The sequence below is a fragment of the Galeopterus variegatus genome, unplaced genomic scaffold (genome assembly GCF_000696425.1).
Source record: "Galeopterus variegatus unplaced genomic scaffold, G_variegatus-3.0.2 Scaffold394, whole genome shotgun sequence".
Taxonomy (NCBI): domain Eukaryota; kingdom Metazoa; phylum Chordata; class Mammalia; order Dermoptera; family Cynocephalidae; genus Galeopterus; species Galeopterus variegatus.
In genome coordinates, this window is record NW_007726505.1 from 475,366 (window position 1) to 488,489 (window position 13,124).

General features: G+C 42.3%; 1 protein-coding gene across 1 annotated transcript in view; it reads right to left on the reverse strand.

Moving 5' to 3' along the window:
• The window catches only part of CTNND2 (catenin (cadherin-associated protein), delta 2), a 449,347-nt gene extending 436,246 nt beyond the window's left edge, over nt 1-13,101 (reverse strand). The window contains exon 1 of the mRNA XM_008568289.1: nt 12,842-13,101. The gene's annotated coding sequence lies outside the window, so the exon portion shown is untranslated. The remainder of the gene's footprint in view (nt 1-12,841) is intronic.
• Between the last annotated feature and the right edge of the window lie 23 nt (nt 13,102-13,124).

The window sequence follows — 13,124 nt, forward strand, 5'->3', positions numbered from 1 at the left end:
GCGCCTGTACTGGACCGGGACCGGCAACGGGATCGCAACCCTCGGTGTTGCACCCGCACCTTGCTCAGCCAGTGAGCGGCCGGTCTGTATGTGGGATCCGAACCCTCGGAGGGAGCGCCGCCGCACTCCCAAGCGGCGCACTGTAGCAGTGCGCCACTGGGCCGGCCCCAGACCTAATTATTATGGATAATTATGGATCTTTCCATGGAAAGAATCCAGAACAAGGTGCTCCTGACCTATCTTTTTTGATTATATCGAGATGCAAAGCAGGCCAGACCTTTAGGCTGAGGCCTTAAGGAGACCAGAAGTCTCCTTCTGCTTTCCAAAGCACTGACCATTGTGGGAACTAATGCTAAATTTTCATTTTTGATTATGCAGCATCTGCTCATCAAAGGGCACAGGTGAAATTCTCAGTGTATAGACAAAGAGAAAGGTTTTACCAGACAACAGGAGGCATAAGCATGCAGTTTTCTTCACAAATTGATTCAAATACTTTGAAAAATACATGAACTAAAATGTTTGGCATCTCAGCATCCTGAATGCAGGCCTCTTTAATCAGATCATATTAGGTTTTATAGGTAGGCTGCACAAATTCTCTTTCAAAAATTAGACATTTAGTTTCTGGAATGCAAACTTAAAATGTATTCTCCCTGCATCATTTTTCTAGTCCTTTATATATTTAACCAACACCTACAGAGTTGCCTTTGTGATGATTCCAGAAAAAAGACACCATTAACTCTCAACATGATTTACAGGGAGAAAATGACAAACTGCTTCATAGATTAGTCATTCTCTACTTACATTTTATAACTTCTCTATCAACATTTTACTAATTTTTATTATTTGACTTACCATAATATTTAGCACATATAAAAAGAGTTTGATGGGCCAAGCCTGTGGCGCACTTGGGAGAGTGCAGCACTGGGAGCACAGTAGTGCTCCCGCCGTGGGTTCGGATCCTATATAGGGATGACCGGTGCACTCACAGCGCTCACTGGCTGAGCGCAGTGCGGCTGGTCTCAAAAAGGACAAAAAAAAAAAAAAAAAAAAAAGAGTTTGAGAAGAGAGGAGTTATGTCGTTGCAATAGAATACTGAGGAGTACTAAAATTTCTCTTAATTCTTTTCCTCTTAAAAGCTTTACTATGTGTGTATGTGCATGTGTATTTTAAAGTTCAACTATTAACTGGTCTATACATGTATAATTATCATTTGTATACCAGTTGTAGTCATTAAAACATTAACTCCCTAAGACAATGCACAATTGATGAAAAGAATCTATAGCTAAAACTATCCCACCCCATTTTTGAAATGTTTTTATCTGAGAAAGATACTACTAAACTACCCATTGGTATGGTACCCTAGCGATGTTAGAGATGCTTTTCTAGTACAGAAAGTCAATTTGTGTTGACTTTTCCAGTGCAGAAAAAATACTACATATGTGCAATAAAGCTGTCAAGTTTAAGGGGCTGTGTCCCTAGGAACAACAACAAGCTGACTGCTGCTATGGTATGAATGTTTATGTCCCCCTCCCCCCATTTCTATATTGAAACCTAACCCCCACTGCGATGGTATTAGGAATGGGACCTTTGGGAAGTGGTTAGATCACAGTGGCAAAGCCCTCATGAACGGGGTTAGTGCATTTATAAAAGAGAGAGGGCCCCTCGCCCCTACCACCATGTGAGGACACAGCAAGAAAGTGCTATCCGTGAACCAGAAAGTGGGCCTCACCAGACACCAAATCTGTCAGCACCTTGATTTTGGAATTTCCAGCCTCCAAAACGGTTAGAAATAAATTTCTATTGTTCATAAGCTACACAGTTTATGATACTTTGTTACAGCAGCCTAAACAAACTAAGACAGTCACTCAGCCATGGAGAAGACTGTGGTGTTATCTGTTTCTAACCAGCTGAGCTTAAGCCCGGAATGAATACCTGTGTGTGTGCGTGTGTGTGTGCGTGCGTGTGTGTGTGTGTGCGCGTGTGTGTGTGTGTGCGCGCGTGTGTGTGTGCGCGTGTGTGTGTGTGTGTGTGTGTATTTTTTCACTCTGAAGAGAAATGAAAACCGATTTCCCTTTTCCACATGAATTACAGAAATGGAAATTTATCTCTTAAGGAAGGTTTGCACTTCTTTTCCACATTGCCAGTTCATGTACAAAGGGCTGATGCTGAAGTCAGAAACTTCAGGACGTGCAGATATCATTTGAGGTTCAGTATAGGCGCCCCCTCTGTAATGACATAGCACCTGTGGGCCCAGCTGCCATCTAGGAAGCCAATCAGGACAAATTAATGCTATCAAGTCTCTTTGAAGACATGTACATAGCAAACAAATTCAACAGGCCTCCTCAAGCCCACACCTTGCTTAAAATCATTAATGGTTTTCTTTGGGTTCCCTTTGCTGTTAAATCTCTACTTGCAGATTCCTGGTAAAGTCCACAGCACACTACATGGTTTGCGACACCACAGAATAGGCATTGTCTGTTTTATTGTCTCTTACTTCCATAGGGCTACACACAGAGGGCTGTTAACTGTGCAACACATGGAGAGCTATGGCGTTCCATGGACTGCTTTCTAGGTCTCTGTTAATACTGCAACTGAGACCTAAGAAAGAAAGAAAGCCACTTTCAAAGGAACTGTGAAACTCAAAGGCAATAGAGAAGATTTTTAGTACCTCTTGAGCCAACTTTTTCTGCTAACTGTTGGTAATTTCTCAATGCTTTGCTCACTTTGGGGAAAACCTGGTGTTTCGTTGTGTCCATGCTTTATTCTATAGTAAGAATGACCCTCGGTTACCAATGAAATATAACAGGTTCACCCACTAGCTAGCTTTACAATACTCAATTAAAAATATTTGTTGAATATCTACTAGACAAGGCGTGATGGGGAGCTGCTGAAACAGGCAGAGGTCGCCTTAGCTGCCCTCAAGGAGGACATAGGCCCAATTGTTTGGATGACTTGCCTCTTTTGATTGCAGGACGTTCAGGGTACTTTCTTCTTGTTATCAAAGTCAGTGCTTTGGTAATACACAGCACAATAAATATATTATATATAGATCCATTTAGGATTAGCCTTTAGAGATTTTAGATATTTCACTTTGATAATTCACAATTAATGAAATGTTTTAAATATATGTGTGTGTGTGTATAAAATACATATGTACATATATGTGTATGTATATTTACATATATGTGTGTATATTATAATTTTTCGTCATATGTTAGAATACATGACAAGCATAAATTATATAGATTAAATAGTGTATATATATTCTAGTGTAATAGGGACTAAACATAGAACAACTTACAAAAATTTATAAAACACTGCATTATATATACTGTATATTTATTCTATTACATATTCTGTTTAATATGGACTAAACATAGGACAAATTTTTAAAATTCACAAAATGTCCTTTGGCTAAAAACAATGGGGAGAGGAATTTTGATGCAGGCTTGGTTGCAAATTAATGCTATTTAGAGATATTTTAAATTATTAATTACTTAAAGTTACTTGCACATCTACTAGAACAGTTGGTTTCCACCAAATCCCTGTTGCTTAGGTAAAAAGAAGAAAAAAATCGTCATATTTATTAAGGCAGAAATATTGGTTAACTAAAACCATTGAACTGATTTTAACATCTGAGGTGTGTGGCTGGCCCCAGATGCCTGTTTGCCCAAGTTAACTAATATGTGTGACCTGAAATAAGTAATCACTGAAAAGAGACCAAGGAGTGTTTTACCCGCTGTGCCCCGCTACATTAAGTTACAGGCAAAGAGCCCTGCAGAGTGAAATAAACCCACACCCCTGGGTCCATCATCAGCCAGGCTTTGCTGGAGCTGCTAGAAGCAGTCACCAGTAGCATCCTGTTTCTGCCAGCCATCTACTTGACCTGCAGCCCTGAAGAAAATAAGAGGGATTCCCCAAGTGTAGCACCAGCAAAGCATTGGGCCGTCACGATGTGGCCCAATTCTCAAAGAGGGAAAAGAAAATTGCTTGTGAGCTGGCTCGCGTATGGGGTCCCAGAACTAGTCCCATGTTAATCCATTCCTCATCAAATTCTCACACACCCTCACTTTCCTTCCAATTTCTGTGTCTGAAATACTCAATCACACACTCCTGGGACCTGTAACCCCAAGTGAATTTATACAGACTTCTAAGTAATTTATTCTTTCCCCAAAATCTCATGTCTTGTTACTTTAAAAAAAACCAAGTAGGAGAGTGATCTTTTCTTGGGAAAACTGTCCAGTGCTTCCGAATGTGGTCCAACTTTCTCAGAGTCAGCTTGGGAGGTTGTAACTTCACATCAGATTTAGACTTAATCTCAGGTACGTCCCCGGTGCTCCGAGCTGTACCTGAAATCCACCAGGAGTCATGGCACCTCTGCACACTCATCCACAGACAGTACGTCACCCCTGCCTGGCTCTGTCCCTCTTTGCTTGTTGCTCCTGTTACAGTGTCACTCTGTTAAACCCGAGCTCGAGTGCTGCCTCCTTCAACACCTTCCTGATGCTCCCAGCTGCACGTGCCTCTCCCTCTTGCGATTCCTCCAGCCCTTGATCCTCTCTCCTAGCCCATATCATGGCCACATGGTATTACAAGCTACTTCTGAGCTGATACCATTCCTGCCATTTGTCCAGTCAGACGAGACCCTTTAAGTCACGGGTTCCATCCCTGCATATTTAAATTCCCAGTACAGCCTGGCTGGTCTCATGTTTGTCTGTAGTAACAAGAGTTATGATTTACTGAGCCCTTTTAATTTTTTAAGCCCTTTTAATAAATGCTAGGCATAATCTCATGTGATCTTTGTGAAGACTCCGTATAACTGTCACAGTATTGTTATTCCCACTATAGGATAAGTGAACAATCGAGGACAAGCCCCATTTTGTTTCCCAAACAGGCCACACATGATTTCACCTCAGAGCCCTTGCACTGGCTGTTCCCTCCACCTGGGACGCCCTTCCAGATAGCGTGTGCTTTCCTCCCTCGTTCCTCCAGGTGTCTGCTCAAATGGCACCTTGTGGTCGAGCTTCCCAACCCTCCTCCCTGTCACTCCACCCCTTTAGTCCTCCTCTGCACTCCCCTTCTCCCATCTCACATCCTGTCCATGTTAGAACACCTGCTCCAAAGCGACCAGGGATTTTCCTCTATGGTTCCCAGGTGGGTGTCCAGCCCCTAAAGAGTGCCTGGCACGAAACCAGGGCTCGGTAGATAGCTGTGGGACTGAGCCAAACTGTCCAAGGTCACAGAGCCAGGAAAGGATGGAACCAAGACACCCACCCACGTCTCTCCAGCCCCTACACCTTCTAACCACTGTCTTGTGTGTCTGCAGAACTTGATGGAATGCTCCAGCTCTTTCTTCCTCATCTGCCATTAAACCTACTGGTCTCATTCATTATTCTTTTACTGGTTCTGTCCTTAGATATTGAAATTACCCAGGCCCTTTGGGGCTTATGCCAACTTTCACGAGCTGAGTCCCGCCTTTCCTGCTTGCTGCCCACCACCCAGCTGATTTTTGTTTTTCCTGAGACTTCTCTTTATTGCCTTTCTAGTCAGTATATGTTGTTTCCTGAATGCCACTTTTTCCTCTTATTTTACACCTTTATTTAGCTGTAACACATCCTCCAAGTACTATCGCTTTCTAGGATGGGGTGCATAGGGGATAGATTTTCTGAGTACTTGTAGGTCTGAAAATATTTGGTTCTGCCTTTATAATGGAACATTTGACTGGGAACAGATTTTAGGTGAAAACTTATCTTCCCTCAGAACTTTGAGAGCATCACCTCGTTGTTTTCTATCATCCAGTATTACTATTGCTAAGTCAGGTGGAGTCTTTTATTTCTCTCCAGAGGCTTTAGGATCTTCTTTTATCGTGATGCTTTGAAACTTCATGATGCAGAATACGGACCATTTTCTATTCCAAGCATAGAGTATTTCCTGTGAAGTCACATGCCCTGAGCTCTGAGGAATTTTTCTATATGACTTCTTTGATAATTTCCTTCACTTCCTTCTCTTTCTAAGACTGAGTAATAATAAGTTAGATCTCCTGAACTTGTTCTTGAAGGCCTTAGGGCATTATTCTCATATTTTCTGTCTCTTTCCCTTATGTTCTACCTTCTCGGTGATTTCCTTAACATTTTCTAATCATTCTATCACATTTTTAGTTTTCATAGCTATATTTTTATAGCCTAGAAAGATTTTCTTGTTCTTGGCTCCTATCACATATTATCCAGTGTTTTCTTTCTTTCTTTCTTTCTTTTTTTTTTTGTGGCTGGCCGTTATGGGGACCTGAACCCTTGCTGACCTTAGTGTTACAACACTGTGCTCTAACCAACCGAGCTAACCAGCTATTTGTGGCTGGCCGTTATGGGGATCTGAACCCTTGCTGACCTTAGTGTTACAACACTGTGCTCTAACCAACCGAGCTAACCAGCTAGCCCCAGTTTTTATTTAATAAACATGAGATCTTCCTAAATCCTTCACAACATTGAACCTAAAGTTTTTGCTTGTTTCTTTTAATCTTTCTATTCTATAAATTATCTCTGTTTCTTCTGAGAGACACTTTAGTTTTCTATTTTGGTCTCTCTTTCCATGCCATCAATTATCTCCAGTTCCTCAGTAATCCTTGCTAACCTGTCATGTTTGAGAATAGAAAACCTGGCCTCTTGGGCCACCTAGCAATCAAATTCTTAGTTCCAGACTCCAGACACTAACTTACCGTAAGGGTGTGTTAAAATCTCACTCTTCCTGCTGCAGCTTGACCTGGACTGATGTTGGACACCAACTAAACGTGATGCAGATGCTACATGAAGTGGCTTTACAAAGGAAATGGGAAACTACCATTTCTGTGAGTTCTGGCCCCCGAGGCAGATGCAGGCTCTCAGACAGAACATAGCGTGTACAGAGGAGACAACTTTGCTGAAGAGATTTCAGTGTCTACCTTCCTGGGAGATGGGAAAGCCTGGAGAGATGAGCTTCCAGAAGACCATTCGGATACGGGTTCTTAACATAAAATGGGGTCACAGAATTCCAGAGGATAAATAAGTAGCTGGCAGAATAACTCTGCTGGTGGAAGTCCAGAAGAGTCAACATGTGGGGGTTGGCCTGCATTCCTAAGTTTGTTGGGGTATATGATGCCAGAGTGTGCCATGGAGGAGAGAGATTCACTTTACATTGATTCAAAAGATGGTCTGGGCAGGGACTGGGCTCCCAGGGAGCTGGAGCTTATGAGGACAGAGCTGGGACTGAGGGGCGCGGCCAGCAGGGAATGCAATGGGTCTCTGTGGTTGGGAGATCTCCCCAGTGAGGTCTAGTTCCAAAGAACCCACGGAAGCACCAGCTGAGAGAGAGTCGGCCTCAGCCACCTTTGAAAGAAGGTTAAAGTGCGGTTGATTGTATTCTAGTTAATTCATCTATACTGGAAATCTTTTTTTCTTTTTACTTAAAGTGATGGCGAAGCTGTCTTCTGCTTGAGGGAGTAGGATGTGCAAGAGAACTGTCCAAGTGTTTGTCCAGGGAAAGACCAGCTTCAGCTTCAGGAAATGGAATGTAAAGGAGCAGTGGGAGAAAGAGATGAAGCAGGTTGACCATGTCCCAGGAGCCGCGTGTTAAATAAATGACAATTATATATTATCTAAGTAAACTTCATGTTTCCTTTGAGAACCTGACAGCAGAGATTGCAAAGCTGACATCTAGGATTAGGCTTTTTTCCCCTTTTCTTCCTTATAACAGGTGCACCCGAAGCTCTAACAAGTCAAGGAATAGATTCGAAACCTCCAAATATTCAGAATTTAGAGTTTATAGTGCATGATCCACTCTAAATAGAGTTTTATGTCCATTTGGCTTGGGTACAAACTGGACATGCCTTGACCAAATTCCTCTCCATATTAGGTCAATTTTGATTCAAATCACTGGTTAAGAATCTATAATTCATTCATTTCAGTTTTACATCGAAATAAACTTCTGATGTTTGACTTAACTTTAATATGTATTTACAACTCAGATTACTATTTCTAACAGGATTAGTTTTGCTCTAAACCCAGAAAATGAAAGGATCACATTATTTCTCTATAAAAGCAAGCAAAAATTGGTACTGGTGAAATCACATTTAGATATCTACAAATTTTTGAGGTATTTTTGCTTTCTTCAAAATCACTACTCATTTAAATAATTTGAAAACTTATATTGCATTTCTACATCCTTGGTGTTTTTCTTCACTGACACAGAAATATACTAACTCTATCCATGTATATGTATATTTAATACTACAGACTTTGGATTCAAAGCGATCCAGATTCAAGTCATATCCCTGTCATTTCCAGACAAGTAACTTTGGGCAAAGAACTTATCACTGAAAAGCCTCAGTTTGTGAGTCTGTAGAATGGGAGACTGAGGCAGAAATCACATCTACCTCATTAAGTTGTTAGCGACTACATGAGATACAGTTCGCAAAGTGTCTGATGCAACCCCTGTCACATATCATATGTTTCATATTGTAATATGTTTTTTAACAGTTATAAGCCCTTTACCATGGGACCCACCACCCTCATTTTCCTCTGTGCCCACACTTCTCACTACCCCCTGCCACTCAGTTTTGGTCAAGAAGCACTGATCTGCTGATAATCTTCCCCTTTGTCCCCACCCCACCACACACCACACACACACACCTTTTCAACTCTGACCTTGTTCCAGCTACCATTTCTCACTAGTTCCTTCTTTACAGCTCAGCATTGTGGCCACCTCATCATGGCAACATACTGGGCACACACTGAATCCCAAGGTAAGATGCCCTTCTAGGATGCTCTCATAGTAACTAACCTCTGTCTCACTCTACACTGAGTTTAAAATTGCACATTCATAGACCTGCTCTGAAACTAGGTCTCTTGAAAGCAGGGATTATGCCTCACTCATCTGTGTATGCCTAACACAGAAAATGGCGTGTTTTGGGACTTAATAATCCTGTTTTGTGTCTGAAACAAAAATGAATGACTTCTTCCTTGCACATCTAAGGTAGTATGTTAGGTATTACTAAACAATGAGTTAACTTTTATTGAGCTAGTACTTCATATAAATTACTTTATCTATGTCCAAAATTTTATGAGTAGATACTATGGTGATCCCCTTTGTAAGGGAAGAATTTCAAGCAGGCAAGTAACATGCCTAAGGTTAGGGAGTTCCAACAAGGCAGAGCTGGTTTCTACTCAGGCACCACTACACGATGAAAAGAGATATGATTTTTTAAAATAAAGAAAAAGCACTGATGGATCTCTCGACTCTTAACAACTTAATATCTGAGAAATTGCACTTTGCTAGGTTTAATCCGAATTGTGGTGTCTTCCCAAAGAGTTAGAACTCTGAACTCTCTGGCCAGATTTTGTAAAGCCTGGCCATCAGGAAGATCTAGTAGAAAAGGTGAACGTTTCCTTACCAAGTGCCCACTACAACTGATGGCCTGAAATCCTCACTTAGAACTTGTGATTCTTATTTTGTGGAAGTGTCTGCAACTCAACAAGAAAAACTCTTTGAAAAAACTCTGACCTGCATATCCAACTCTCTACTTCACATGCACACTTTAATTCTGATAGACAGATATCACATGTCCAAAACTAACATCTTAGTATTTACCAACACCACCCCCACACCTAGCCAGCTCCTTCTGAAGCCTCCCCCATCTCAGTCAGTGGAGACTTCATTCTTTTGGTTGTTGGGTCAGTGGCATCCTTGAGTCCTCTATTTCTTATCATCACTATCTATTCTGTGAGATAATCCCATTGGCAATACCAGATGAGCATATATACATCCAGAATTACACAGCTTTTCATAACCTCCCCTGCTACCATCTCAACCCAAGCAACCATCACCCCTGGCTTGGATTACTGCAATCACCTCCCAGCTGAGATTCTTGCTTTTGACCTTGATCCCAACAGTCTATTCTCCACACAGCAGCTGGAGTGACCCTGCTATAAATTAAGTCAGATGTGTCACTTCAGTGCTCAAATCCTCAATAGTTCCCATAGGTTTAGCAAAGCCAGCACCCTCAAGTCCTCATCAAGACTTATAAGACTTTTCTGATCTGGCTGCCACCCCCATCTTGCTGGCACCTTGCTGACCTCACGTCATGACTTTGCCCTCATTCTCTCTGATCCACCCCTCGTCGCCTTGCTGTTCTGCAAACATATCAGAAACACCCCCACTTACGAGCCCTTAAACTTGCTGTTCTTTCTGCTCAGAATACTCTTTCCCCAGATATCCATAGGGCCAGCTTGCTCACCTACTTTGTGACTGACTCAAAAGTCACTTTCTAATTAGAGCCTTCCCTGGCCACCCTATCTAAAGTATTTATTTCTTCTCCATCTGAAATGAGGCCAGGGATTGTGGTTGATATTGTATTCTTAGGGTCTAAATCAGTCACAGTATATAAGAAGTGCTTAATAAATAATTATTGAGTGGATGAATGAATTAGTGAAAGTTACTACCTATCCTGTATTCCCACTTCCTAGTTATCAGTGACAAATATCCAAAACCATAACCCTGCAAATCTAAAAGCTATTTTTCAGTCTTGACTTAACTGTGCTCTTTCAACTAGCAAACCAGTTGGCTCCAGACTTTATGATGCCTGGAACGATATCAAGCACACAGAATCAGGCATGAAGTCTGAAAGCTCCAATATTCCTGATCTCTCAAAACATCACAGTCTGTCTTCCATACCCTTCCTGAGCCATATTTTGCTAATTTCTAAATGGGACATATGATCTTATGCAACCCAAGTGTTTATGCAGAGTTACAGAATTAATTTTAAACTAAAAAAATCACTAGCAGCAATTTGCATAAAATCTTTAAATGAATAAACAATCTTTAAATGAATATTTAAATGCTCGCATTTTTAAATAAACTAATTCAAATATTAAAAGTGTCCACCGTAGGTCTAAAATTAAGAATCTTCACTGGCACACTGAATTTTATTTTTTCTCACCAGGTAGCAAAAATGAGATATGGCCAGAGAACATGAGGAACAGATGGAAATGTGGATGGAAATGAAGGCACATGGGATTGTGCTGATGAACTGAAGTTCTCTTCTTTTTGGACAAAGAAACCTCCTTCCCCCTAGCCAACACCCGCCTCCACCCACACTCTGAAACATTCACTCCAGACATTAGAGCACAAGCACTTTTCACAGTGTATTTACTTTTAAAACTACTTTCTAGAGCTGCTGGGCTTTTTCAGCACCATTTCCACTTCCCAACCTCTCCACCAGACCCAATACATGCAGCCATGTGGCCACACTCACTATTTTTACTGAAACATTATGGTGGAACCCTCACAAGTCTATCACATATAACCCAGAGGAGAAAGAACTGGAAGTGAAGACTTCTGATTTCTTTTGCTAGGTAAGTGCAGGAAATGAAGAGGCCTTTAGTAAGTCACCTGCACTCCCTGGGTCTCAGTTTCCTCTTCTCTGTAGTGGCTGGGGTGGCTTAGAAGGGTGTCACGGGGCTTTAGTTTCCCATAGACTCCACCAGTTTCCCCTTCCGCCCAACATGATCTAGCAACTTATTTTACAAACTTGCATAAAAAAGTTTCTGTACCTATCTCCCGTCCCCCTCTTTCAACCAGATTGCTACTACTGAGTTCTTACATCATAGATATCTTGGTATTGGCACTGGGTTGGCACTAATGATTGTCTATCTCGAAAATTCTATTAAAGAGAGAGAGGCAGTGAGTAAGAGAAACAGTTTCATTTCAGGAAACATACCCTAGCATAATTTTGCAGGCAGGAGCATCTCCGCCTGTTCTGTCAGGCCAGTCCACACTGGCAATTACTGTGCAGAATTAAAGAAGCCCTTGGCTACCTGACTTATACATGCAACAAGTTTCTTTTTTATCCTGTTTATCTTCACAATCATCTATTTGTGTCAAGAAAAGAAACATATGAGCACAGCATCTGTTACTAGAGTGACACAATTACCAAATACTTTTATGAGGGAAAAAATCGACAATAAATCTGGGTTAGCTGTCAGGTGTTTTAGGAGACAAAACATTAGTCTTTCAATCATTGTGTCTTGTTTAAGCAGAGCATATGGTGCTAACGGCAGAGAATCACCAGCTCAGCCTGCTTTTGATGGGCATAACGACCACAGAAATGTCACCTCCTCTGAATTGGCAGAGAAAAGCAGGTTTCTTTTTTCCAGCCCAGCCCCTCCCTCTCTATAGAAAAGCAGGTAACAAATGCAAGGGACTTCATTACTGGTTACTTTGTCCCCACTGTTGGAGCCTGTGCAAATCCAGTGACAGGTATGGGAGAGTCCTTGACTTTTCCCAATGACTGAATTTAGATAAAATGTAGTAAGTTCGAGCCAAAACAAAATTCACCATTCAAGGCAATTCATTATTGCTTACTTTCCCACTATTACTGAAACCTGTGTAAACTGAAAGTCTGACTTGGGAAAATCCCTTACTTCTTCTGACAAGTAAATGTAGATAACTAAAGGTGATCATATACATATTGCACTTGTTATTTGCTTTGCTTTTATTTTTCTGCATATAGTCAACAGGTCTATGTGATTCTTTACTCAACATGCCTTAGTTCTATGGGTTAGTCTTCAGATTGGGGACAGAGGAGAGAGAGAGAGAGAGACAGGCGTTAGAGACTGGGCGACCACGTTAGTCTCAGAGGAGTAACTGCTCTATCTAGGGAAGACCCGGACGGATTCCGGGGAAGCCCTGGTATTCTCTGCACCCTGCAGATTCTGCAAACGGGCCAACGCTGGTTTCCAGCCCGCACGTTCCCCCGCGAGGCGCCCAGGTGAGCCCGCCGCGGAGCCGCGCCAGGTGGCCTCGGGCCGTTTACCTGCCAGGCTGCCCGGCCTCTGGAGGGTGGCCGTGGCATACAGCTCCTGCGAGTGCTTGCTGTACTGCTCGGACGCGTGCACCAGGCGCTTGGTGGGCGACAGGGTGGCGTACGTGCCGATGGAGGAGCTGAGCTGGTGGATGGGCGAGGACGAGATGGTGGACTGCACGGTGGGGGGCGAGGTCACGCGGATCGGGGACAGGCCGGCCGAGGACACGACGATGTTGATGGGCGAGCTGGTGCTGTAGGACTTGGCCAGGCGGCTGGGCGACTGCTTGGGCGA